Here is a 10,404-nt window from a genome sequence, read left to right as displayed (position 1 = left end):
CCCCGTCGGGCAGGCCGCTGGGGGGGGCCTTAATTGGCCGACCCACTCAAAATGGCGGCGGACCCTGTTTCGGTGGCGGGGGTCCGATGTCCGCCCGCCCACCAAGGGCAAAATTCTGGCCGTAAAGACGGATAGTAAGAGTTTCTATAGATATTTAAATAAGAAAAGAGTTAACAAAGTGAGTGTTGGTCCTATAGAGAGTGGGTCTGGGGAATCGATAATGGAAACTAGGGAGATGGTGGATGAATTAAACAGGAATTTTGCTTCAGCCTTCACTATAGAGGGACACAGGCAACATCCCGGGAATAGCTGTAAATCTGGAAATGGAAGTAGGGGGAGGAACTCAGGAAAATTACAATCACCAGGGAAATGGCATTTTGGGGGCTGCGGGCTGACAAATCCCTGGGGGCAGAATTTTGCCCTTGTCGGGGGTTGGGGGGGGGTGGTCAGCAGGGTCAGGCAGGGGCTGTTGGGAAGCTGACCGCCGCCCGCGATCGGAGCCAGACCGCGGTTTCACACTAACCGGCCAATTAAAGCCCCCCCCACCAGCGTGAGACACGGTCAACAGCTCAGCACTGGGGGGGGGGGAGGAGCACTGCTGGGGGGGGAGGAGGAGCACTGCTGGGGGGGGGGGAGGAGCACTGCTGGGGGGGGGGGAGGAGCACTGCTGGGGGGGGGGGGGGAGGAGCACTGCTGGGGGTGGGGGGGAGGAGCACTGCTGGGGGGGGGGGAGGAGCACTGCTGGGGGGGGGGGAGGAGCGCTCAGCACTGCTGGGGGGGGGGAGGAGCACTGCTGGGGGGGGGGGAGGAGCACTGCTGGGGGGGGGGGGGAGGAGCACTGCTGGGGGGGGGGGAGGAGCACTGCTGGGGGGGGGGGAGGAGCACTGCTGGGGGGGGGGGAGGAGCACTGCTGGGGGGGGAGGGAGGAGCACTGCTGGGGGGGGGGGGAGGAGCACTGCTGGGGGTGGGGGGGAGGAGCGCTCAGCACTGCTGGGGGTGGGGGGAGGAGCACTGCTGGGGGTGGGGGGGAGGAGCACTGCTGGGGGGGGGGGGGGAGGAGCACTGCTGGGGGGGGGGAGGAGCACTGCTGGGGGGGGGGGAGGAGCACTGCTGGGGGGGGGGGAGGAGCACTGCTGGGGGGGGGGGGAGGAGCACTGCTGGGGGGGGGGGAGGAGCACTGCTGGGGGGGGGGGAGGAGCACTGCTGGGGGGGGGGGAGGAGCACTGCTGGGGGGGGGGGAGGAGCACTGCTGGGGGTGGGGGGGAGGAGCACTGCTGGGGGGGGGGGAGGAGCACTGCTGGGGGGGGGGAGGAGCACTGCTGGGGGTGGGGGGGGAGGAGCACTGCTGGGGGGGGGGGAGGAGCACTGCTGGGGGGGGGGGAGGAGCACTGCTGGGGGTGGGGGGGAGGAGCACTGCTGGGGGTGGGGGGGAGGAGCGCTCAGCACTGCTGGGGGTGGGGGGGGAGGAGCACTGCTGGGGGTGGGGGGAGGAGCACTGCTGGGGGTGGGGGGGAGGAGCACTGCTGGGGGTGGGGGGAGGAGCACTCAGCACTGCTGGGGGTGGGGGGAGGAGCACTGCTGGGGGTGGGGGGGAGGAGCGCTCAGCACTGCTGGGGGGGTGGGGGGAGGAGCACTGCTGGGGGGGGGAGGAGCGCTCAGCACTGCTGGGGGTGGGGGGAGGAGCACTGCTGGGGGGGGGAGGAGCGCTCAGCACTGCTGGGGGTGGGGGGGGAGGAGCACTGCTGGGGGGGGGAGGAGCGCTCAGCACTGCTGGGGGTGGGGGGAGGAGCACTGCTGGGGGGGGGAGGAGCGCTCAGCACTGCTGGGGGTGGGGGGGGAGGAGCACTGCTGGGGGGGGGAGGAGCGCTCAGCACTGCTGGGGGTGGGGGGAGGAGCACTGCTGGGGGGGGGAGGAGCGCTCAGCACTGCTGGGGGGGTGGGGGGAGGAGCACTGCTGGGGGGGGGAGGAGCGCTCAGCACTGCTGGGGGTGGGGGGGGAGGAGCACTGCTGGGGGGGGGGGGGAGGAGCACTGCTGGGGGGGGGGGAGGAGCACTGCTGGGGGTGGGGGGAGGAGCACTGCTGGGGGTGGGGGGGAGGAGCGCTCAGCACTGCTGGGGGTGGGGGGAGGAGCACTCAGCACTGCTGGGGGTGGGGGGAGGAGCACTGCTGGGGGTGGGGGGGAGGAGCGCTCAGCACTGCTGGGGGGGTGGGGGGAGGAGCACTGCTGGGGGGGGGAGGAGCGCTCAGCACTGCTGGGGGTGGGGGGAGGAGCACTGCTGGGGGTGGGGGGAGGAGCGCTCAGCATTGCTGGGGGTGGGGGGAGGAGCACTGCTGGGGGTGGGGGGAGGAGCGCTCAGCATTGCTGGGGGTGGGGGGAGGAGCACTGCTGGGGGTGGGGGGAGGAGCACTGCTGGGGGTGGGGGGAGGAGCGCTCAGCACTGCTGGGGGTGGGGGGAGGAGCACTGCTGGGGGTGGGGGGAGGAGCACTGCTGGGGGTGGGGGGAGGAGCAGCACTCACATGAGTCGGGACATGTTATAAATGAAACTTTAAAAATGTTATGTTATTTTTATTCTATGTTGGAAACCTTCTCCCTCCCGGAAGGTTGGATGGGCAGCGATGAATGTAACTTAACTGATGCTTCGATGGCCTTGACAGGACTTTTAACTGTTGGCGGCCGGGGGCCGATTCCCGTGCACACCCCCCGACCGAAATATCGTGCGACTGTGCGTTGACATCGGGACGCTCGCCCGACATCATCACCGGTCAGTTCCCGCTCGAGCGGGCCCATCTGCTGGGGTGAAGATTCTGCCCCAGGCCTGGGTGGACTTCACCCTAAGGTCCTGGAAGAAGTGACGAGTGAGATCGTTGATGTATTAGTTTTAATTTTTCAAAATTCCCTAGATTCGGGGAAGGTTCCATTAGATTGGGAGATAGCAATTGTAACTCCTTTATTCAAAAAGGGAGGGAGTCAGGAAGCAGGAAACTACAGGCCAGTTAGCTTAACATCTGTCAAAGGGTAAATGTTAGAAGCTATTATTAAAGATGTTATAGCAGGGCACTTAGAAAAATTCAAGGCAACCAGGCAGAGTCAACATGGTTTTGTAAAAGGGAAATCATGTTTAACCAATTTATTGGAGTTCTTTGAAGGAGTCACATGTGCTGTGGATAAAGGGGAACTGGTGGATGTACTGTACCTAGATTTCCAGAAGGCATTTGATAAAGTGCCACATCAAAGGTTATTGCAGAAAATAAAAGCTCATGCTGTAGGAGGTAACATATTGGCATGGATAGAAGATTGGTCAGCTAACAGGAAGCAGAGAGTTGGCTTAAATGGGTCATTTCCTGGTGGGCAGGATGTGATGAGTGGTGTGTCACAGGGAGCAGTGCTGGGGCTTCTAATGACTTGGATGAAGAGATCGAAGGGATGAAGAGATTGAAGGGATGGCTGCTAAAGTTGCTGTTGGCACAATGATAGGTCAAAAAGTAAGTTGTGAAGAGGACGTAAGGAGGTTGCAAAGTGACATAGACAGGTTAAGTGAATGGACAAAGATCTGGCAAATAGAGTATAATGTTGGCAAATTTCAGTTTGGCAGGAAGAATAAAAAGGAAGCATATTATCTAAATGGTGAGAGATTGCAGAGCTCTGAGATTCAGAGGGATCTGGGTGTCCTAGTGCATGAATCAAAAAAGGTTAGTATGCAGGTGCAGCAGGTAATTAGGAAAGTTAATTGAATGTTATGATTTATTGTGAGGGGAGTTGAATACAAAAGTAGGGAGGTTATGCTTCAGTTGTACAGGGCATTGGTGAGACCACATCTGGAGTATTGTGTACAGTACTGGTCTCCTTATTTAAAGAAAGATGTAAATGCATTGGAAGCAGTTCAGAGAGGGTTTACCAGACTAATACCTGGAATGGATGGGTTGCCTTATGAGGAAAGGTTGGACAGGCTAGGCTTGTATCTGCAGGAGTTTAGAAGAGTAAGAGGTGACTTAACTGAAACCTTTAAGGTCCTGAGGGGTCTTGACAGGGTGGATGTGGAGAGGATATTTCCTCTTGTGGGAGAATTTAGAACTAAGGGCCCCTGTTTAAAAATAAGGGGTCGCTTATTTAAGACAGAGATGAGGAGAATTTTTTTCTCTCAGAGGGTTGTGGGTCTTTGGAACTCACTGCCTCAGAAGGCAGTGGAAGCAGAGACTTTGAATATTTTTAAGGCAAAACAAGATAGATTCTTGATTAACAAGGGGGTGAAACGTTATTGGGAATAGGCAGGGATGTGGGGTTGAGGTTACACAGATCAGCCATTATCTTATTGAATGGCGGAGCAGGTTCAAGGGGCTGAGTGGCCTCCTCCTGCTTCTAATTCGTATGTTTGTATGTTCTGCGGGTCTCTCATACTGAGGTCTATGTTACTCTCACCTCATTGATGCATTGTCCATGTTTAATATCCAGCCCAAACCCACCATCATTTACAGGATCAGACACCCACATCTTTCACCAGTGAGCTGTTTGTTGGCAAAGAGATTCTCACAAACAGTCTCCCCATGAAACCCAAACCCAGCATTGGTGCAGCCTGTCTGTGTTAATACTGCATTGGTGTGTCCTGTCTGTGTTATCGCTGCATTGGCGTGTCCTGAATATGTTAATGCTGCATTGGTGTGTCCTGTCCATGTTAATGCTGCATTGGTGTGTCCTGTCCATGTTAATGCTGCATTGGCGTGACCTGTCCATGTTAATACTGCATTGGTGTGTCCTGTCCATGTTAATGCTGCATTGGTGTGTCCTGTCCATGTTAATACTGCATTGGTGTGTCCTGTCCATGTTAATGCTGCATTGGCGTGACCTGTCCATGTTAATACTGCATTGGTGTGTCCTGTCCATGTTAATGCTGCATTGGTGTGTCCTGTCCATGTTAATGCTGCATTGGCATGTCCTGTCCATGTTAATGCTGCATTGGTGTGTCCTGTCCATGTTAATGCTGCATTGGTGTGTCCTGTCCATGTTAATGCTGCATTGGCGTGCCCTGTCACTGACACTGATCCCCTCCCCTGCCCCACAATCATCATCCAAACTCCGTCCTGTCCTCCATCAATCCCTCCTCATTCTCTCTGCCCTTGTCTCCCCTGCCCCTCCCACCCCCTCCCTGTCCTCTCTCCCTACCCTCCACAACCCCGGTAAAGGTCGGTGGGGGGTGAGGGGAACACAGACGGGTTCATGGGGAGAGGAATTAAGGGATATGGAACATGGGCAGGTGGGTGGAGTTAAGATCTGCCAAGTTTCCGCTGAATGACGGGACAGGATTGAGGGGCTGAATGGCCTCTTCCTGTTCCTCTATGGTTTGAAGAGTTTTATAATGGGTCTGTTTTAATGTGTCCGTGTCAAAGACCTCGAGCTGCTCCACTGGAGAGTGGATCAAACTCCGACAATGTTTCTCGAATCAATCATCAGATGTAGAGAGAGTGGCCCAGGCAGCTGGGTAAGTGTGAGAGTGACAGGGACGGGTACAGAGGGAGTGGACGCTCAGATCGAGCACAGATTGTCAATCAGGGGGATGGGGACTGAGGCAAGGGGTCAGTGAGCACTGATTGGTCAGATGGACAGGAACAGCTACTCACCTTTTGGGTGGGTGTCACTGACAGATTTCTAATGAAACAGCAACATTTTAATTCCATGTAAACTGCACTGTCGGAGCAGAGACTGATGGTGATGGGATGTCGAGATCAGGGCAGTCATTTCATTCATTGACATTCACTGCGACTGTGGAGAAAATCGATGGTTTGATCCAGACACTCAGAGCAGGACAGACAGAGGGCAGGGAGGAGGGGCAATCACTTCCTTCATTCTCAGCATGTGGGCATCACTGGCATTTATTACCCATCCCTAATTGACCTCGAGAAGCTGCCTTCTTGAACCGCTGCAGCCCATGTGGTGTAGGTACACCCACAGTGCTGTTAGGAAGGGAGTTCCAGGGTTTTGACCCAGCGACAGTGAAGGAACGGCCGATATATTTCCAAGTCAGGATGGTGAGTGACTTGGAGGGGAACTTCCAAGAGGTGGTGTTCCCATGTGTCTGCTGCCCTTGTCCTTCTAGATGGTAGTGGTCGTGGGTTTGGAAGGTGCCTTGGTGAGTTCCTGCAGTGCATCTTGTAGATGGTACACACACTGCTGCTACTGTGCGTCAGCGGTGGAGAGACTGAGATTGGCACTCGTGAGTGTTTTGACACAAGTTGTGGCTCTGTATGTGAGACTCTTGCCTCAGTGTCAGAACATGGTGGGTTCAAGTCCCACTCCAGACCTGGACCTATAATCCCAGCTGACTCTCCCAGTGCAGGACTGAGGGAGTGCTGCACTGTCAGGAGTGCCGTCAGTCAAAGGAGATAATAAACTGGCCCCAGCTACCCTCTCAGGAGGCAGTAAAGATCCCACGGCCACTATTTCACTGAAAGAGATTATCTGCTCATTATCAGCCAGGAAAAACTTCAAAGAGTTAATTAAATAATCTTCAGCGGCTGAAGTGAAAACAGCCCCTGAGGCAATTAGTTAAAGGTTAGAATATTGTGTTTAAGATAAATTCAGTGGGTTGGATAATAATATGAGCTGACCAATTCTGGGATATAAATTCACTACGACAGGTTGTGAGTCCAGTGAGAGTGGGGAATAAGATCAGAGACAGACAGAATAGGGGAGATTCGACAATCAGGATCACAAAACTGGAACCTGTCGACTAACTGAGAGCATCAATGAACAGAAACCAACAGAACACAAAGGGTTAAATTAACAGGAAAGGCTTCAGACATGACAACAGTGTCTACATCACAAATATATCCCATTGACTGTGAAGAGCTTTGGGATGTCCTGAGGAGGTGACAGGTGCTATAGAAATGTAAGTTCTTTCTTCAATACTAGGAGCCAGAGCTGGGCGAGTTTTACATTTGGTTCTCACTCAGTGTGAAAATGCTGCCTTTGTTCCCTGGAGACAGACAATAAATGAGGGCAGGTTTCAGATTCCGCTCTGCCTCCGACGCTCAGCCTCAGCTGATGTATCCTGTCGTGTTTCTCAATGTTTCTAGTTTTTGTTTTGATGGATCAGCCTGTCAGGGGTCTAATTACATCGGGCTTTGCTCATTCCTCTTTGCCCTGTTTACAGATCGGAATGCTGTAAATCCTGGGAAATAGGCAGAGCTGGGAGTTCAGGGATTGTGATTAATCTCACACGGAGTGATTGGAACCCCAGTGTGTCCATCTCCTGGGAATAACTCTCACTCCAGCTCTCAGCATTCACCCCACATTAAAGTTGATTCTTGTTGCTAATTCCATTGGGCTTAATCTCCTTCGCTCTCTCTCCCACTGGCTCCTTGTTGTTCTGTGGTTCACTAACTCTGGTCCCCACTCCTCCTGCCAGGAGCCTTAATCCCCAAATGGTCATTATTCATCTGCAGGCTTGATGTTAGCTGGCTATTCAACCTTGGGAGGAATCACACTGAAACCAATTTTGTCCTGAACCAGCGGCTGATAAAATTGTTTTAAAAAAGGCACACAGAATTCTGGGCTTTATAAATAGGAGCAGAGAGGACCAAAGCAAGGAAATTATCATGAACCTTTATAAAACCCTGGTTAGGCCCCAGCTGGAGTGTTGTGTTCAATTCATGGCGACATTACAAAGGACGTCAAAGCTTTGCTGTACCTGTCCTGGGAGCGTTTGATGGGGACAGTGTTGAGGGAGATTTACTCTGTATCTAACCCCGTGCTGTACCTGTGCTGGGAGTGTTTGATGGGGACAGTGTAAAGGGAGCTTTACTCTGTATCTAACCCCGTGCTGTACCTGTGCTGGGAGTGCCTAATGGGGACAGTGTAGAGGGAGCATTACTCTGTATCTAACCCCGTGCTGTACCAGTCCTGGGAGAGTTTGATGGGGACAGTGTAGAGGGAGCTTTACTCTGTATCTAACCCCGTGCTGTACCTGTCCTGGGAGTGTTTGATGGGGACAGTGTAGAGGAAGCTTTACTCTGTATCTAACCCTGTGCTGTACCTGTCCTGGGAGTGTTTGATGGGGACAGTGTAGAGGAAGCTTTACTCTGTATCTAACCCCGTCCTGTACCTGTCCTGGGAGGGTTTGATGGGGACGGTGTAGAGGCAGCTTTACTCTGTATCTAACCCCGTGCTGTACTTGTCCTGGGAGTTTTTGATGGGGCCGGTGTAGAGGGAGAGTTACTCTGTATCTAACCCCGTGCTGTAGCTGTCCTGGGAGTGTTTGATGGGGACATTGTAGAGGGAGCTTTACTCTGTATCTAACCCCGTGCTGTACCTGTCTTGGGAATGTTTGATGGGGACAGTGTAGATGGAGCTTTACTCCTTATCTAACCCCGTGCTGTACCTGCCCTGGGAGTGTTTGATGGGGACATTGTAGAGGGAGCTTTACTCTGTATCTAACCCCGTGCTGTACCTGTCTTGGGAGTGTTTGATGGGGACGGTGTAGAGGGAGCTTTACTCTGTATCTAACCCCGTGTTGTACCTTTCCTGGGAGTGTTTGTTGGGGATGGTGTAGAGTTAGATTTACTCTTTATCTAACACCGTGCTGCACCGGCCCATGAGTGTTTGATGGGGACGGTCTAGGGGGAGATTTACACTGTAGCTAACCCCGTGCTGTACCAGTCCTGGGAGTGTTTGATGGGGACAGTGTAGAGGGAGCTTTACTCATTATCTAACCCCGTGCTGTACCTGTCCTGGGAGTGTTTGATGGGGACAGTGTAGAGGTAGCTTTACTCTGTATCTAACCCCGTGCTGTACCTGTCCTGGTAGTGTTTGATGGGGACAGTGTAGAGGGAGCTTTACTCTGTATCTAACCCCGTGCTGTACCTGTCCTGGGAGTGTTTGATGGGGACAGTGTAGAGGGAGCTTTACTCTGTATCTAACCCCGTGCTGTACCTGTCCTGGGAGTGTTTGATGGGGACAGTGTAGAGGGAGATTTACTCTGTATCTAACCCTGTGCTGTACCTGTCCTGGGAGTGTTTGATGGGGACAGTGTAGAGGAAGCTTTACTCTGTATCTAACCCCGTGCTGTACCTGTCCTGGGAGGGTTTGATGGGGACGGTGTAGAGGAAGCTTTACTCTGTATCTAACCCTGTGCTGTACCTGTCCTGGGAGTGTTTGATGGGGACAGTGTAGAGGAAGCTTTACTCTGTATCTAACCCCGTGCTGTACCTGTCCTGGGAGGGTTTGATGGGGACGGTGTAGAGGGAGCTTTACTCTGTATCTAACCCCGTGCTTTACCTGTCCTGGGAGTGTTTGATGGGGACGGTGTAGAGGCAGCTTTACGCTGTATCTAACCCCGTACTGTACCTGTCTTGGGAGTGTTTGATGGGGACAGTGTAGAGGGAGATTTACTCTGTATCTAACCCCGTGCTGTACTTGTCCTGGGAGTTTTTGATGGGGCCGGTCTAGAGGGAGAGTTACTCTGTATCTAACCCCGTTCTGTACCTGTCCTGGGAGTGTTTGATGGGGACAGTGTAGAGGGAGCTTTACTCTGTATCTAACCCCGTGCTGTACCTGTCCTGGGAGTGTTTGATGGGGACGGTGTAGAGGGAGCCCTACTCTGTATCTAACCCCGTGCTGTACCTGTCTTGGGAATGTTTGATGGGGACAGTGTAGATGGAGCTTTACTCCTTATCTAACCCCGTGCTGTACCTGCCCTGGGAGTGTTTGATGGGGACATTGTAGAGGGAGCTTTACTCTGTATCTAACCCCGTGTTGTACCTTTCCTGGGAGTGTTTGTTGGGGATGGTGTAGAGTTAGATTTACTCTTTATCTAATACCGTGCTGCACCTGTCCTGGGAGTGTTTGATGGGGACGGTCTAGGGGGAGATTTACACTGTAGCTAACCCCGTGCTGTACCAGTCCTGGGAGTGTTTGATGGGGACAGTGTAGAGGGAGCTTTACTCATTATCTAACCCCGTGCTGTACCTGTCCAGGGAGTGTTTGATGGGGACAGTGTAGAGGTAGCTTTACTCTGTATCTAACCCCGTGCTGTACCTGTCCTGGTAGTGTTTGATGGGGACAGTGTAGAGGGGGATTTACTCTGTATCTAACCCCGTGCTGTACCTGTCCTGGGAGTGTTTGATGGGGACAGTGTAGAGGGAGCTTTACTCTGTATCTAACCCCGTGCTGTACCTGTCCTGGGAGTGTTTGATGGGGACAGTGTAGAGGGAGATTTACTCTGTATCTAACGCCGTGCTTGATGCTGACATTGGGTAATGAATCGAGGAAAGTTTATCATCCCAGCACCAACATCCTTCACCTTCAGGAGCACAAAAGGACTGAAAAATCCTCCAGATTCTCGTGTGATAAGAATTCAAAGTGACTTTATTCAGAGTCCCAGACCATAAATAATTCATTCCTACATCAGCA

At 53.5% G+C, this 10,404-nt stretch overlaps 1 long non-coding RNA gene across 1 annotated transcript; it reads left to right on the top strand.

The window, feature by feature from the left end:
* The first annotated feature begins 8,117 nt into the window (after positions 1-8,117).
* On the top strand, positions 8,118-10,203 carry LOC144692716 (uncharacterized). Its single transcript, XR_013579368.1, has 3 exons — positions 8,118-8,178; positions 9,352-9,419; positions 10,111-10,203. It is a non-coding gene; the product is annotated as an uncharacterized LOC144692716 (long non-coding RNA).
* The last annotated feature ends 201 nt before the right edge of the window (positions 10,204-10,404 follow it).

The sequence above is a fragment of the Cetorhinus maximus genome, chromosome 17 (genome assembly GCF_964194155.1).
Source record: "Cetorhinus maximus chromosome 17, sCetMax3.hap1.1, whole genome shotgun sequence".
Taxonomy (NCBI): Eukaryota; Metazoa; Chordata; class Chondrichthyes; order Lamniformes; family Cetorhinidae; genus Cetorhinus; species Cetorhinus maximus.
This window is presented reverse-complemented; position numbering and strand designations above follow the sequence as displayed.